Below are 18,518 nucleotides of genomic sequence, written 5' to 3' on the forward strand. Positions count from 1 at the left end.
CTCCTTCCTGGACACAAGCGGGATTCTCCGTGGCAACGGACGATTGGCACACGCCACTATGACCTACAATGAGCGTCATCCCATCATTCTCCCCGAAAAAGGCTCGATTTACTACCCTCTATATAAGGTTTCTGCACGAGACCTTCCTCCATGTGGACGTCCGCCTGCTGCAACAAGTTATGAGGCAGGAGTTCTATACTCCCCGACTTAAACCTCAGTGCAAAATCTTCACGATCCACAAACAACAGACACGCTCTCAAATAATGGCAGCTTTACCCCCGGAACGATGTACCTTTGCTCCTCCCTTTACAACGAAAGGTGTAGACTTCGTCGGCCCTTTTCAAATCAAGGCTTCTATTCTCCGGTCTCCCTGTCTGCTTTTCCCCCAAAGCCGTCCATTTGGAATTATGTTCCGGCCTAACCAGCCAAGCATTTCTAGCAGCCTTCGCCTGCTTCGTGGGACGCCGAGGATTCCCCAGAAAAATGATAAGAGACAACGGCACTACTTTCGTAGGAGCTAAGCGTGCCATGGAAAAGGAGTTCGTATCATTTCTCAAGGAAGTCTCGTCCAACGTCGTCCAGAAGTATGTCCCGCAAGGAATCAACTGGAAAATCATCCCGCCGCACGCACCCCACATGGCGGTTTATGGGAATCTGCCGTCAAAAGTTTTAAAACTCACCTGAAAAAGGTCGCCGGGCCCATACTTTCTACCGTATTAATTAGAATAGAGGCTGTTCTAAACTCTCGCCCCATCTCCCAGCTGTCCCAAGATCCAAGCGATCTCACGGCCCAACGCCGGGTCATTTCCTACGAGGAGCGCCCCTGCTTTTCATCCCCGAACCGAGCTATGAAAACCTCTCCATGATTATCCGTTGGGAACGGTTGAAAGTTTTACATCACCAGATCAGCAAACGCTGGAAGAATGACTATGTCATGGATCTGCACAAGCGATATCGATGGAAGATGACCCAGCCTTCGCCTATAATATCGCAACATTTAAATAAATAACTTAAACGATTTACTAACACTCTTCGCCCAACCAAATGAGTGATTAGAAAGTACCTTTTACCCTATCTCCCACAGATGGATCGCCAGCGCCCTACAGTTCCTACACCGCGCCGCTCCTTGGCACCACAGGTGGCAACGCCAGAGGCACGTTCTCGAGTTAGGGAAGTGCCGGCCGATTATCACCGATACCGTCTGTGCATGCGACACCATGCGCTATCGACGTGCTCCGTGTTTACGGCTATACAACCACCACAACGCGGCATGCTGTAGCGCCACTGCTCAGGAGGCTCAACGTGCCTTACGGGAAATACCTCACACACTAGGCGCTTTGTACGCCTATGGGAGGCAAAATGTCTACGTGACCACACGTACCAGCCCAGCAGTTCGTCACGTTTATTAATATAACATTTTTTATATATATTGTAACGAATTTTGGGGAATTCCGCTTATTTGGAACTTTCTGCTAACGTTCTAATCGCTAAACTGTTGAATAAATCAGTGTTGCTAGCTTTAATGCATACATGTACATAAGAGTGGCTGCTTCGCGTTTTTGTTGTTATGATTTTTTTTACTAACAGCATAGTGATGGTAACATTCATCACACTGCCCTCCACCTCGATATAACCGCTGCTAGCCTCTCCAAATGAACCACCCTTCTATTTCGTGGTTTTCTAATTGCTTGTATGCGGTAGACGACATCGCTGATCTGCTTCACAACTTTGTACGGGCCTTCCCAAGCACATTGAAATTTTGAATAAACACCTTTCCGCCTGTGAGGGTTGTATAACACTACCAAATCTCCCTCCAGGAAACCTTCTGAATTGTTGTTCTTGTCGTGCCTGTGTTTCATCTTAATACTCGTTATCCTGGTTCGTTCCCTCACACTCTGTTGTTTGGCCAATGAACTACTTCGTAGGGCTTGATCTTGACGGATTGGCTTTGCATAATCAGTATAGTTTTGACGTTTCACAACAGTAGTGCGCGCTGGCCATCCTTGCATTCTTTCTAGGAAATTCTTTCCTTCGTTTTAGTGCGTCCATTTGGGTTTGTCAATGCCAGTGTTTTTCTCACAGGTACCTTTGGTTTTGATTTGTTTGGCCCATTCGTTCCAACAACCTTTGCCTTTGACTTTGGTGGTCTTTGTCGAATCTCCTCCACCAGCACTCGTTTACTGCTAAACCCTTTCTTCAAACTGAAGTTAAGTGGCACATAACGCATAATCCTTCCTTGCATGTCGATCCTGATGCCATGGTCAACTAAGAGGTCCCCTCCCAATATGACTTCATCAACAATTTTTGCCACAATGAATTTGTGCAGAACCGAGACCTTCCCAATTAAGACTGCACATACCACTACTCCCTGGACTTGGTTATACTCGCCAGTGACCGTACGCAATCTTGCTCCAAATAATGACTTTACTGTCCTGTTGAGCAAATAAGATCGAATTAAGGAATGAGATGCGCCCGTATCTACAGTCAGTACACGCTCCTTGCCATCCACATATCCTCCAACGGTAAGACTGCTCGATTTTCTTCCGATTTGTGATACATAACGAGACATTCAACAGTTGGAGCTAGCTCTCGATCTTTACATCGGACTCGCTCTTGCCCATCTTTTCCAGCTTTGTGCTTAAGACTACCCATGCTGGTGGAACCACTAGGATCAAGATCGCAATGATGTGCTATATGACCTGGCTTCCCACACTTGAAGCATTTAATAACACTTTCACTCCGCTTTTGCGATCCTTTCAGTGCCTGCAATATTGTGTCCACCCAGTCTGGCTTTTCTACTTCCACACGGCGTGCTTTGAAAGCTGGCTTGCACAGAAGCGATGCTGTTTCCTGAATCAGAGCATGTGATACCGTTTCAGAAAATTTTGGTTTTGTGTTTGCGCATGTCGCTCGCTTCGTTTCTACGTCCCTTATGCCATTTATAATGCTTTGGATTTTTACCCTCTCGGTGTATTCCACGAGTGCGTCCGCATTTGCTAGATGGGCAAATCTTTCAACATCCGAGGCAAACTCCTGCAAAGTCTCGTTAGATTTTTGGTAGCGATTTTGCAATTATATTTGGTAGATTTGTTTCCTGTGTTCGCTTCCGTAACGTCGTTCTACAGCAGCCATCAATGCTTCATAGTTGTTCCGCTCTCGTTCGTGAATCGTTTGTGGGATTTCGGCTGCTGGCCCCTTCAATGTTACGAATAGAGCTGCAACTTTATCTTCAGCACTAAAGTTATGCACTGCTGCGGTCTTCTCAAACTGTAGCTTAAAGACTTGGAAAGGAACAGAACCGTCAAGTGATGGTGTCTTTACCTTTGGATTACTCGCTGAAGCTGCTGGGCGATTTATTTGCAACTCCTGTATACGACCTCTCAAAGCTTATATCTCGGCATGAATTTTGTTCTCGGGCTGTACAATTTTTGTATCCTGTGCTTCCAGCTTTGATGTTACACTTGCTTCCTGTGCTTCTAACTGCGAAGAACTTTGTGCCACCTGTAAAGATAAGCGTTCCTCCTGTGCTTCCATCATGGATGTAATCTGTGTCGTCATTTCTGAAATACGGGTTTCTTGTGCTTCAATCTTCGATGTAATGCGTGTCTCCTGCGATACCAGAAGGGATACCATATACGTCTTCTGTTCGTCTAGTTGAGATGTTATATTTGTCTTTTGTACTTCCAGTTGAGATGACATTTGCGACGACATTTCTGAAATGCATGTCTCCTGTGCTTCTATCTTGGATGTTACTGTCGATGTTTGTGCAGATATTGCAGCCAATATCATGTTCAAGTCTGTGCTCGTAACTGTCGGCGATGATTCGTTTTTCTCTTCCATTTTTGTTGTTGCCTCTTCCAAATCATGGTGAAAATCGTGTTCATCAACGTCGATTCCTTCCAATTCCATAGCTTCCCTCATTCGTGTCTGTAGCTTGGATTTATTACCAGTAATATTTAATCCACGGGCTTCCAACTCCTTTTCTTCAATTCATTAAACTTGGCCATGTCCTTGCTGTTCTCTGGAATTTATTCAACAATTCCTCTTCTGACACCAATTGTAACGAATTTTGGGGAATTCCGTTTATTTGGAATCTTCTGCTAACGTTCGAATCGCTAAATGTTGAACAAATCACTCGAATATTCAGTATTGCAAAATGGTCTTTATAAGACTACTTTGGGAGTAGTACAATTATACCTCTCTTCGCAACTGATAGCGTGTTTAAATCAAACTGAATACTGATTCCTCAGCTTGCGCTGATTTTATACTCTCTGTTGCGTCGTCCGCATATTTCTCCAAAGGTCTAGACATTTCACCTTCTAGAACCTCCTGCTTGGTTACCAGCTATATACATGTATATTTGTAGTTTATGCGTTTCTCATAGCCATATGCGTGTGTATGTATCAGCAACTACTTTGGCTGATGACCACATGTGTGTGCGTGAGATATTTCTTCGTTGCCTTCTATATAAGCGTCGCTAGCTTTAATTCATACATATACATAGGAGTGGCTGTTTCATGTTTTTGTTGTTATGATTTTTTTACTAACAGCATAGTGATGGTAATATTTCACAATATATATTCATTGTAAAATTATTATATACATTCATATCCCTAGTTTATTAACATAACATGTATATGTTGTTATAAGATTATTACATTATTATAACATTATTTTACAAATCGTACGGATTTGTAGAAAAAAAATTTCACTTTTTTAAAAGTCACCAAATTTATTTCTGGGAATCTTTTCGTAATTTGATTAACACCTATATCAGGATTTTGTGAAAAAAAAAAATTCCAGAGATCTGCATGAGTTCAGATTCGATGGTTAAGCAAATTTGCCCACACTCAAAATTCCATATCTTTGGTTACACTCATCGTATCTAATTCGTTTTTGTTTCATTTTGAAGGCAACAATATTTACTTTATAAGAAATATTAAATTTTACAATTTTTTAAGAAAGAAAACATTTTTTTAACAATTATTACAAACATGTCCAACGAATATTTTTGAGAAAATATATATAATATGCGCTGAACTTTCATCTTAAAGAATAATTTTTTTCCAGGATGGAGACTTTTGTAGTTGAAAAAACATTTACTCATTTCTGATGTGACATCGAGCAGCTTGCTTATATTTATAGCAAGCAATACGTGTGTCACACACATCCATTAATGGTACGTAAACAACCAAAGCGTGCCTGCGTATGCATGTTAGTTAACTGCAATATACATACATATGTTAATGTAATTAACAAAGATATAGTAGGTAGGTAGTAGAGGCCTGCATGAAGCCATTCACATGTGAATGCACAATGAGACATGATGAATGAACTGTAGTTTAGGTTAGACCAAAATTCATCATATTCCGCCCGGCACAACAATTTTTTTTTTTTCTTAACGAATGTGTTTACATACATATATAGATATAAGGATAAAATTAAATAAATGTTTTCCATTCTTTTAGTGATTTCATAAATTTTATTTTTATTGACAAATATAAGTGTTTAGGCCCAATGCCTAATTTTTACCTTATTGATGGCGCCCCTCCCTAACGTTTTAGTAATATTTCCAGCCACCCACGCTCACGCCGCATTTGTGTGCATGCATGCACATGCATGCGTTTCATACACCTGCACGTGTGTGTGCAGGTTGTCAGCACCCATGCACGTATATGTGGGGGTGGTTGTATGTGTGGCCTTTCCCCTCCTTAACACCAGAGGACTTTTTGCGGCTTAGTGGTTGTCCTCAACGGGATAACCGGCCTCTTTTATGATCGACCGCTAAGCAGTTCACAACGCCCAGGATCACCATCGTCATTTTTGCGACATTAAGGTAACATTCTACCAATTGTATATTTTCCTTTTACTTCTAATTAAATACTATTTTATAACGAGGCAAATCCTTTTGTGTTTCTTTATTTCATTTCGAGAAACCCATCAACCCGAGATCGATCCGTGTGCGCCATTCCCATTGCCGGTTTCCGCTCAGGCCGAACATTGGTCCTTCGAGCCAGGAACTGAAAGGACATTTTTTATATATATACAGTCCACATATCAACCTGCACAGCATATTTTGATTATGAGAAAAATTGTTGCCAAAGATTATAAAAGGATTTGCCGCAGCAGTCAAACATAACGAGAAAAGTGGGATTATATTATACACAAGTGACCAGAGCCACAGCATATCTGCCTAAAAACTTTTTGTCAAAGGATTGCTACAGCACATCTTAGCAGAACCACCAGATCCACAGCACAACAAATAATAAGAAGTGTTATATTTCTTGCCACTTTTTTTTTTGAGTGTTGTTTTTTTTTTGCAAAATAAATATAAAAAAACCCGTATAGTGCGCGAAAACATTAAAATAAAAAAAAGAAGTGAAAAAGTGAAGTTATTTAGTGAGCACCATTTTTTTTCTTTCCAATTTCAAAAATTAAATCACTTGGTTTATTAATTTTATTTCGATCCTTGTGATTATCTGGTCTATCCCCCCACCAGTAGTAAGGTTTTCCAGACACAACACAAGGAAGAGGTTAACCTAACCTCACTTTCCGCACGATACCGAATAAGTTTGTTGTTGTTGTTTTTTTTGCACATCACAAACACATTAATTTCAATTAAATTAATCAGGCGCTCACTTCTTGTAAAATATTTATTTCTTTCTTCACTTTTTTCCGGTTATTTTCGATTTTCATTAGCAATATCGCACGCACTTTTTCATTTGTTCACAATACACTCATTTATCTGTGGACGTGGCGAGTGGTCCCCCCTTTTGTTGTTGCTACTGAGACAGAAAAGTCCAAAAATAAACCCTTTTTGTTGTCGGTGTTGTGACAAAAAGTTGAAAAATAAACTCCTGTTGTTGTCGCTACCAAGACAAAAAGTCTGCAATAAACAAAATAAATAATAAACTTCGAAGTTCAATAGTTTTTATTTAGGGCTGGGCAGGCATTTTAACTCTGAAGAGTTCTATTTTCCTAATCGGAAATTTTCTCGTTAATAAACGTAAATAAAACAAAGGAAACCTACATCCGTTTAGCAGAATCAATCGCAGAGTTTGATAAAGATTACAGCCTTATACCGGAGAGCGACCACAGCAAACACACCCTTGCAATACAGCAGGAAGAGTTGCGGCTCTTGTGGAAGAGGTAAAGTCTGCGTTTGATTCGCTATTGGGATCTGATGAGGTGTCAGCGGATGACGTTATGGCGATCAGAAAGAAGCAAAAGGCAGCATACGCAATCTACGTGCGATGTTCAGCGTCTATATCTTCTGAGGCAGAAAAATACAAGAAGGATGAAAAGAACGTCAACCCTGAGCAAGAACCTCATGGGCATAAAATTCGCCTCCCTGCTTGCGACACGGAAGTTTTTAAAGGGGATTATCTGTCTTGGCCAACTTTTCGCGACCTTTTCACGGCAATATATGTAAACAATTCCAGCTTGAAAGAGGTGGAAAAGTTATTCCATCTCAACAACAAAACGCAGGGCGAAGCAAAAGATATCGTTAAAAAATGCCCTCACAAATGAAGGCTTCGAGATGGCCTGGAAAAACTTGCGCGAAAGATACGAGAACAAACGTATCTTAGTTAACACACAACTACAAATTTTATTCAACTTAAAAAAGGTAGAAAGTGAGTGTGGCAGTTCAATAAAAAAGCTGCAAAATGATATAAATAATTGTATTTCGTCCCTCAAATGCCACAAAATTGACACTTCCAATTGGGATGCAATCCTGACGTATCTCTGCTCAACCAAGTTACCAGAGAGCACGTTGGCTCTTTGGGAGCAAAGTATAGACCATAAAATGGACATATCCAAGTGGGAGGATATGGATAAATTCCTGTCTAATCGGTTTCAGACACTTGAAACAGTGTCTGATTTTACAGGGCATACCACTTCGAAAGTGCAAAAACCAAACGCGTCACGACAATCGTCAGAAACCCCTACGAAAAGACTTGGTGATTTTCAAACAAAAGTATCGAGGCAAACAATAAAATCAATTTGTAAAATATGTAAATCCCCTGAACACAGATTACGCAACTGTTCACGCTTCTGCGAGTTAATCCCAGTAGAAAGGATTAAATTTATAAAATCCACAAGTGGCTGCCTGAATTGCTTATCCCCAGGACACACCGTGACAAAGTGCACCAGTTCCTACAACTGTTCCAAATGCCACTCTCGTCACCACACGCTCCTGCATGCGGATACATCTCAGCACACGGCTGTACGCAATCCTTTCAAAGATGCGGATAATATCCCAACCACATCAGCACAGAATGTAAAATCCTGTCATGCCAATTCCAGCACAGGCGTGCTATTAGGAACTGCTCGCGTACTCATTCACCATAATGGTACCGACTTCTCCGCGCGGGCATTAATTGATTCAGGGTCTGAATGTTCTTTCATGACAGAAAGACTGAAACGCAGAATCAATTTGCCGGCGAGGAAAATGCATCCACCATCGAATTACGTTAACCAGTGGATTCATGCTTCAGCTTGGCTACTCCAGTTCTGATTCTAGCCAAACTTACTGGGAATCTGCCATCCTGCCATATCAACACAATGGCTATGTAGGCATTCCCAGACTTGGTTCTGGCAGACAAGAGGTTCTACGTCAACGAAGATGTAGACCTCATACTTGGTGGAGACATATATCCCCAAATTATAATGAGCGGTCTTAAAAAGAATGTACTTAATACACTTCTGGACCAACGTGATGAAAATGGGAGGTATACAGTTTTGCTACCATTCAGGCAGGATTACCCTGAGAATATTAAATTAGGACCGCGCATGTTCACAATTCTTCAGAAATGAGGGGCGATTACTGAAAAACCAAGAGTTAGGAAAAGAGTATGTTCGGGTGTTGTCAGAATACGAAACACTTGGACATATGAGAAAAATCAAGAGTAATATACCATCCGACGATTCGGATAATTATTTCCTGCCCCATCACGCCGTTGTAAAGGCGGAAAGTACCACTACCAAGGTGCGCGTCGTCTTCAACGCGTCAAGTCCTACGGCAAATGGCATTAGTCTAAACGACATACTCCACCCAGGTCCAGTACTCCAAGCAGACTTGCCCATTTTAATTCTACGTTGGAGACTGTACCGCTTTGTCTTTAATACCGACGTAGAAAAGATGTATAGGCAGATTTGGGTGACCGATAATCACGCCAAATTTCAAAGAATTGTCCATCGAACATCCCCCAACGAACCCATCAGTCTTTACGAACTAAAGACTGTCACATTTGGTGTAAACTGCGCCTCCTACCTCGCGATACGGTCACTTCTACAATTGGCTGATGATGTAGAAAATACCCACCCAATAGCATCGGGTATATTACGCGAAAGTATGTATGTCGACGACGTTTTATCTGGAGGGCATACAATAGTGTCAACTATCAAAGCAAGAAACGAGATTCGCGAAGCATTACACTCAGCTGGCTTTCCATTGCGCAAGTGGACATCAAATTGTGAGGAAATCCTTCAGGACATCCCCAAAACGGATCTGCTCAGCGAGGACTTCCACGCGTGTTATAGGCTAGCTCGGTGAAGGCACTCGGAATACGATGGAACGCGCATTCAGACATGTTTTACTTCACCGCAGGAGCTTTAGAGAATGGCGAGAATATCACCAAACGCGCAATCCTATCCGCTATAGCCAAACTTTTCGACCCTTTAGGCTGGCTTTCACCAATGGTCATAGTGGCAAAAATACTAATGCAGAATATCTGGTTAGAGGACACCGGGTGGGACGAGCCTGTCTCCCCAACTACCTTAGAACGGTGGGAAAATTTCACCCAACACTATAGCGAAATAGATAACATTAGGATACCGCGGTGGGTAAATTTTTCACCGGAAGACGACATAGAAATCCACGGCTTCTGTGACGCTTCCGAGAAAGCATATGCGGCAGCGATATACATGCGCGTGAAAAGAGACGATCAGATTTTCAAACACTTACTTTTAGCAAAAAACAGAGTAGCGCTAGTGAAAACCATCTCGCTACCACGTTTAGAACTCTGCGGCGCCGTGCTGCTTGCAGAAATCATGGAATCAATATTCCGAAACATTCATTTGGGGCCAGCAAAAGTTCAGCTCTGGACGGATTCAACCATCGTACTCGCATGGATAAGAAAGCCGCCCTGTTCCTGGTCAACCTTCGTCGCACACCGAATTACTAAGATCATCGATATGGTCGGTAGCAAGGACTGGCTTCACGTGGATTCGGAATCTAATCCAGCGGATCTAGGAAGCAGAGGACTACTTGCATCAGAGTTGGTCAAAAATTCGTTGTGGTGGCAGGGACCTTCTTGGCTGCAAGAAGACAATTCCCACTGGCCTGCACAAGAGCCCGACTATAAAACGTCCGTTGAGGAGAAGAGGGCACAAACATATGCCACGACAAAGGTAGATCATGTAGATATTCTCGACCGATTCTCAAATTTACCCAGGGCTTTAAAGGTCCTATCCTATGTTAGGAGATTTTATAAACGAACTCACCCAAAAACTAAAGCAATGGTCCACTAAAGGTCGTGTATAACCTCAGCCGATGAGATTAAGGCAACAACTCAAGCATACGAGTCTGCCAGAAACAATTTTACGGGACAGAATATTTAAAATTGAAAAATAGGGAACCTATCGATCGAAAGAGTGAAATACTGTCACTCAACCCATATATCGACAAAGAAGATATTATTAGAACAGGGGGGCGTCTAGGGGCGTCAAAAGACATGTCATACAACGAGCGTCATCCGATCATCTTGCCTTACAATTGTAGGCTGTCTCGCCTTACAGTTATGATGGCTCATCATGACTCCCTTCGCGGCGAGAACCAGCTCATGCTCCGTCTCATCCGAACCCAATACTAGATACCGAATGTCAAGACCATGATCAGAGCCGTCATCCACAATTGCAAAACCTGCATTATTCACCGAAAGCAGGCACAGTCCCAATTATGGGTACCCTTCCCTGCGAACGGACTACTTTTACCCGCGCGTTCACCAATACCGGGGTAGACTTTGCGGGGCCTTTCGACATCAAAAGCTACCGCGGTAGACGATGTCGACTGTCAAAAGGCTACGTATGCCTTTTTGTCTGTTTCTCCACTAAGGCCATTCACTTAGAGGCCACTAGTGACCTCAGCACCCCATGCTTTCTCGCAGCCTTCTCGCGTTTTATCGCGAGAAGAGGATGTCCGAAGAACATCTACTCCGACAATGGTACAAACTTTGTCAGAGCATCAAGATCTTTACGATCCGAATTTAAAGCCTTTCTGGCCGAAAGCCGAGACAAAACAGTCTCAAAGTATAGCCATCAAGCATTGAGCTGGCATTTTATTCCCGCCGCCGCTCCAAATATGGGCGGCCTGTGGGAAGCGGGAGTGAAGAGCTTCAAAAGCCACTTCAAAAAGATTGCTTCTCCCCACAAATATACTATGGAGGAGTTCCAAACACTTTTGTGCAGGATTGAGGCGTGCCTCAACTCGCGCCCTCTCAGTCCAGGGTCGAATGACTCAACGGACCTGGAACCACTAACCCCAGGACATTTCCTAACCGGCAGCCACCTGCTGGCTTCACCAGAACCAGATGCCAGTGAGAGCTCTGCCTCGATGGTCAATCGATGGCAGAAACTCAAAGCCCTCCATCACACTTTCTGCAAACGATGGAAGGTGGAATATCTATCCGAACTTCAAAAACGAGTGAAGTGGAAGCATCCCAAAGAAAATATAAAAGTGGGAGTGTAGTCGACCTCTTTACCGAGAAGGGTCAAGTCAGACGACCTTTGGTCAAACTGATCCTTCTTCCCAACGGAGACGGATTGCGAGAAGGCCAGTAGCTCCTCGTAACAAGCCCTCCGTTCCCCTCCCTCACTCCCTTCCGAACTCCACTTCCCTATCGATAATCCACCAAAAACCCAGCGCTCGCTCACCGAGGCCAATCAACCACCCTAATGCAGATCCCCATCTGCCACAAAACACTTATTTTTAATTTTCAAAACCAAACCCCACTTCACTCACTCACCCCGAGCGAGGACACCAGAACCCTAACGCAGACTCAGGGTCTGCCACGGAACGCAGATGCACTCAGCCAAAGGAACGAGGCCAAGCAATAACCTAACGCAGATTCGATATCTGCCACAGAACCGAAAGGCATTCGGCCCACTAGATTTTAATTTTTAAAAACCAACCCACAATTCACCCGCTCTCACAGAGCGAGGACAGCAAATCAACCCTACTTCACCCGCTCACCCCGAGCGAGGATGACAGAACACCTACACACTCGGCCAAAGACGCGAGGCCAACAAAATGTATCAGGATTCATCCCATCACCCCAAAACTTGAAATAGCTATTAAAAAATAGTTAAAATGGAGAGCAACCGTTTCCTTCTTAACTATAAATACAATCAAATAAAAATCCATACTCAACCACCCATAGAGGTTGCACCTAACCAAATACGTGCCTCTTTTCGAAAAGGAGGTATCTTCTTTTCCACAACTGCAGAAAAAAATGAAATTCCGAGTTTTTTTCTTCGTGGTGTTCTATTGTTCGTATAATTTCTTTCTTGTACTTGGCTACATTGAAGGCGAAGGCACCAAGCAAACCCGGTGTTTCACTCGATTAGGCATTCAATAAAGCAATAATGAGACAGTTAAGAATTTGTATTTTGTATCGAAGATTGAGTTCGATAGGGCTTTAATGTAGACAATTTTGATAATTATTTCACTAAGCCTCTGTGTGAGATTGGCATAAAACTCATTATTCAATCAACAAAGATAGCCAGAAAGGAGTCAGAATGCTGAATTGAAAATGAGTCCAAACTTTCGATCACCTGAAGTAACCACATTGGATTCAAATATGATCCCACCATGTGATCGGACAACTACATATATTCACAAACAAAGCAATCTATGTATCCTATCGTAAGTTGAGTATGATTAACGGACGTGGCAACGGCATTATTCTTTACATAGAATTTAGTGGCTACATTTATGTCACGCAACATATATATTTCGGATTTATAATTAACAATATAATAACCATACGGTTCAATAATACCAAATGTTGCCTTGTCCTAATCTAATACACGTATGGCTGCTAAACCAAAACTTTTCTCTTTTATATATTCGCCCAAAGCATCAATTCACGATAGATTCATTGTATTGCTCACTATTATGTCTTTATGGCCAAGGGGTTAAGAACGTGTTCAAAATGATACACTGGCATCAACGGGTTAACGGATTTTTTTTATCGTACCAGTAGAAAGAATCTCTCTACCGGTTCGAAAGAAAGGGTTTTAGAACTCCCCCAAAAGTAACGATGCGAGTTCATCCATTTGAATCTGACACTATGACAGCACGCGAAGACTTCGGGATAAGAATATAACCACCCCATAGTGAAGTACCATTTGATTTCTGATGCCAGTTCAAAAACCCCCTGTCTCGAAAGTTTTTTTTTTATAAAATACATACTATCTATTCATATAAATTTTTCTTAAAAATTAAAAAATGTCGTCTCTATTATTCCGGAAATTTTCGTTGTATACAAATTCCCGGCAGAAATTTTTTCGAAAGCTTCTCCAAACCAGACGAATTTTTTTTTCTAAATTACATTAGCATACAAGAATCTTATTTATTCATTGCCTTAATATGCTATACCGTCAAAATGGACGACTCTTTAGCTTGAGTGGATTGTTTTAATTGATCTTTGTCTTCTTTGACAAATCGTATCATCTCGTCGATCTGGTTGGTCCCACTTGAAGCACATTCCAGAAGCTCTAGACAGCCTTACAGCTCCAACAAATCGTATGTCAAACTAACTTCGCGTTCCAAAACACCAGCCAATCTTATAGTCTTTACCCAATTCACCAATAAATTCGTGAAACTTGGGCGTATAAACATCAAGCAACGCTGACACAACATCAATCATAACACGCATAAATCGATTCTCTCCAATATAACGGGACATAAACGTTATCAGACGGGATAATAAGTTGTGACTACGTCCAGCTAATGCACGATGAAAACCTTTATGATGCATCAGTTCTTGCATGACACTAATTGTTACTTCGGGATGGAAACGTGTAATGGCTGGCGTCATCACAGCATCTAAACATTTCACATATTCATATCTTCGTAAATAATTGTCATAATTTGCTAGTTTCGCTTGTAAGGGTTCACGTAATTCATGATCTATTTGAACAGAGCTGACGTGTAATGGCTGGCGTCATCACAGCATCTAAACATTTCACATATTCATATCTTCGTAAATAATTGTCATAATTTGCTAGTTTCGCTTGTAAGGGTTCACGTATTTCATGATCTATTTGAACAGAGCTGAAATGTTGATTTTGTGCTGTGACCGCTTCGGCTTTACATCATCCTTCTTCCGTTCGAGTTCCCTATTTTGAATGAAAATAAGGCCATCAACCATTCCAGCTACAACAGTTTGATCACCGGGTGCCACACCCAAACTCAGCACAGCATTAGGAAAATCAAGTGTGTGCACAGTTTTATATGTAGAAACATCAAATATCTTAACATGACGATCCAAACTACCTGATAGTATACGTCTGCCATTTGAACCTAGACGTAAACTTGTTATTGTTTTATGATGTTGCGAAACTTTTGTCAGGAGTCGACATCAGGCAAAGGCATCCCATACACGCATTTCTGTGCCACCTGCGCTAATGAAAATACCACCAGTTGGTAAAAATAATAACGACTCAACAGGGCTGCCATGATCAATTGAGAATGAAACTTGCTGTGTGCGCGTATTATACATTTTAATTTTCCCATCATAGGCACCTGAGATAAGGGTATCAGGTGACATTGGGTTTACAGCCCCAGCACGTACATAATCTTCATGTTCCGCAAGGGTAAGCATTGCTTTTTCTGTAGAAATGTCCCATAGCTTGATGGAGCGATCGTTTGAGAAACTAGCAATATGAAGTAGATCGTGTGTGAATTGCACTCGATGCACAGGCCCTTTGTGTCCTTTAAAAAGAAGAAGCACGTTTTTGCTGGATGGATCGAAGAGTTTACCAAGCCTTGCTCATCGCCAGCCACCAGTAAACGTCCATCTTGCCGAAAGGTGCCGCCATATGCAGTTTCTTGAAAGCGTGAAAAATTTTTTACCACAAATATCGTTATCGGATTGTAAATTTGTACGCGCACTGAACATGTTACTGCAAAGTAGTGCGGCTCTATGGGACTAAAGTCAACGTAGTCGATGGCACCCAATTCTTTTACTAACGTTGGCACGCTTAATTGCTTCCAGTATACGGTATCAGGAGTAACAACTTTCCTAGTTTTAAGGTATTTTTTTGTATTTAGCGGTTTAAAGGAACTCATTTTATTTTCTAGGTTGGTCTTTTCCAAATGTGTGCAAACAAATCGACAGCATTCAATTGGTTTGACCACATTTTCACTTATTCTGAAATAGGACATTCTACAACCGAATTCTGAGAAAGGCCACTTTTCAAAAGTTTGCAGATAAGGAGTTTTCGAAGCGCCAGCCGTGATAGGATACTGAAGTCAACAGTCTATATGATGCTTTTAAACCAGCAGCCTAGGCCTTCACTCAGGGGTAGACTGGTGTACAAATACATAACAAATGCGGGTTAAACATTAGACTTATTATTAATTTGTTAATTTTCGAGTATTGGGTGTTTTTTTAACCCTTAAGAAGTGATAAAATAGCTTAAGAGAGTAACTCCATGCCATAACGACAAATGATTTGAATGCGTTTTGGTCAAAACCTTTGTATAAAATTTAATGTATACATTAAAGTTGACCAAAATATTTTCTTTCTTTTGGTAGAGCTTTTCATACATAATTTCATTGAAATCTTGATGCGATTTTAATTGTTTTCCGGTTTGACATGGAATGCCCCCTCTATATATTGGAATTATATTTTCAACTAGTACATATATATGCACATACAGTCATATTAAGCTTTTATGCAATATTTCTTGTAATTTGTTACTTGAAATTTGTATTGTGTAATCATACAATTCAAAAATGTCTGCTATATAAAAAGTACCCGAAACTCAACTTTGCCAAGATTACAGCTATTGGCCGAATTTAGTTCCATGTCATGCCGTAATCAACAACTGGACTGTGCAAGAAATGTGCAATCCTCTAATTACTCCAGGACAAATTACACAAGTTTACAAATGCAGGTCAACTTTTGGATCTGAGCAGATAAGAACGATACTTAACTATATTTGATATGCTGAATTCGAATCTGCATTCAGTTTTTTAAGGTTGATTCTAGTTTCCGAGTTCTCGCATGATAGCACCATTGTGCTGGTATAGCAGCTTTTAAATAGTGGCACTGCTTGATAAGTCATTTCAACTGTAACTGTAAAATAACATAAGTAATTAGATCAAATAAAAATGCAGACAGTGTTGCAAAGTTGTTTAACGCCCGATGAAGCAGCCGCATGGGCATCTTTTCAAAATATTATTCACCACTGTCTTCGTAATCACCAATCCCCTAATTTTAAAGAAATTACTGCCGATGTGTTGGAAAATTATCGAAAGATTGGAGCTGGAATGTCTTTAGAGATTTATTTTCTGCATTCCCAATTCGATTTTTTTCCGAAAACTTGGGTGATACGAGCGACGAACAAGCTGCTCTACACCAAGATCTAGCCAACATTGAAAGATGATACCAAGGATTTTGGGATGAAGGCATGATGAGCGACTACTGTTGGACTCTAATACGCCAAACAGATACTAAACAATACAAAAGGCAAAGTTTCACCAATCTTCATTTCTGATTTGTTACTTTTAAGTTAATAAAATGAATATTATTTGGCAAAAATCTTTAAAAATGAATTTATTGACTGTATTAAAAACTAGAATCAATCTTAAAAAACGGAATGAAGAATCGGATTCAGCGTCATAAATTGTCTTAAAAACCACTTTTAGTTGCCTAGATCCAAAACCGTGTATACTTGTGTTATTGGAGTACAATGAAGGTTGTGTAGCTATTGGCAGTAGTATGATCCAACCAATTAAACCAGCGAAATGGCAAATTATGAAAATTATACGACGCACTAAATGCTGTTGCCATAAGTCTTGAACATCAGGTAAACCCATATGATTACAAAATGCATGCACCAGAATGGTGCGATAAAATTCCCAGTACTCGCAAATAAAAAGGAGGAGTAAAAACCAAAAATTGTAGTGTAAGTTAGTTGGAAGCAAGAAATTACTATAGCAGTCTTAAGCTCCATGCCCAAGCTGAGCCGTTCGCCAATATGATGTCCATGTGCCGTTCCAAAGAAAAGCGGCGTTATAAAAACTGATGTTAAGGGTGAAAAACTTTGTAGTATCAATGGCATCATGCAAGCACGGAAAACAAAATCTATATAATGTTTAAATAATCTACAAATATACATACCTACATTCATATACATACGTATAGTGACAAATTATTCGCTTGATCACCCAAAACCACACCGGCATGCTGACTACGATTTTCCGACAAAGCAGGCAAATATTCCCAACGATCGGCGCTAGCATCATAACGTTTACAATTTGAAACATCCATACCATGTGCCCAAAGCTCAGCTCCACCATCATTCTTATTTAGTTTACATACACCACCAACAGCATACAAAAAATTATTGCCCATAGCATTCAATGAAAATCGACAACGATCTGCTTGAATAGGCGCAATAGTTTTCCATTTATTTTTAAGAAGGATTCCACAGGTAGAGAGTGAAATCATCCGAGCACGATACCATGATACCACGATACTGGATGGAAAGGTCCCGTACGCAGTACATAATCTGTATTCAGGGCAATATGATTCACCAAAGTTAAAGAAAAGGTTGTACGCCAGGCCACGCCGTAGTAAAAAAATGAAATGAAAGAACGGAAAATCACTTGATACGTTTCCCGTTGTTTCAATTCATATGAATTTTACATTCTATACACGGGTATGTATGAATGTGCGTTTTTTTGTCTTTGCCGTTGGTATGCTGGTACCAGTGAGCGGTATTCTAAAAAGGGAATGGTAGTAGACGAAAAAAAATGAAAATAGTAGTAGTTGGTAGTTTTTACCAAGAAAACAACATAATGTATTGTAAAACAAATAACGCGCATTTCAAGGAAATGACACCTTTAAAACACGTAAACAAGACAAAATTACATGTACCTTTGTATATACCTATATAGCTTATGCCTATACGATACTCACTTTTTTCCTGTATCATGAGTGTGAAATACTGACAAACATGTACCAAAACGTCTAATCACAGCAATAATATTCCAAAGTACCCAAAAATACTGCCACCAAATAACCGATTTCGGCATGTTATCGTTTACGTAAAACTTTTTATTTTCTTTCAAATTATTCCCGAAAAAAAAAAAAGAACCTGAGAAAAATAGCGCAGAAAATATTTGCGTGCTCAGTTACTATACTTATCTCATCAAAAATGTATTTCTTGTTTAAAGTTGTTCACAAATTTTTCAAAAATTGACTGATTTAATCAGTATCCCC

General features: G+C 40.8%; 1 protein-coding gene and 1 pseudogene across 6 annotated transcripts in view; both read right to left on the reverse strand.

Moving 5' to 3' along the window:
• Window positions 1-18,518, reverse strand: part of chico (insulin receptor substrate 1 chico) — a 1,085,300-nt gene that overhangs the window by 41,850 nt on the left and 1,024,932 nt on the right. The gene's annotated exons all lie outside the window — the stretch shown is intronic.
• LOC137240211 (U3 small nucleolar RNA-associated protein 15 homolog) lies at window positions 13,655-15,355 on the reverse strand (annotated as a pseudogene).

This window comes from Eurosta solidaginis, chromosome 2 (genome assembly GCF_040869045.1).
Source record: "Eurosta solidaginis isolate ZX-2024a chromosome 2, ASM4086904v1, whole genome shotgun sequence".
NCBI classification, from domain to species: Eukaryota; Metazoa; Arthropoda; class Insecta; order Diptera; family Tephritidae; genus Eurosta; species Eurosta solidaginis.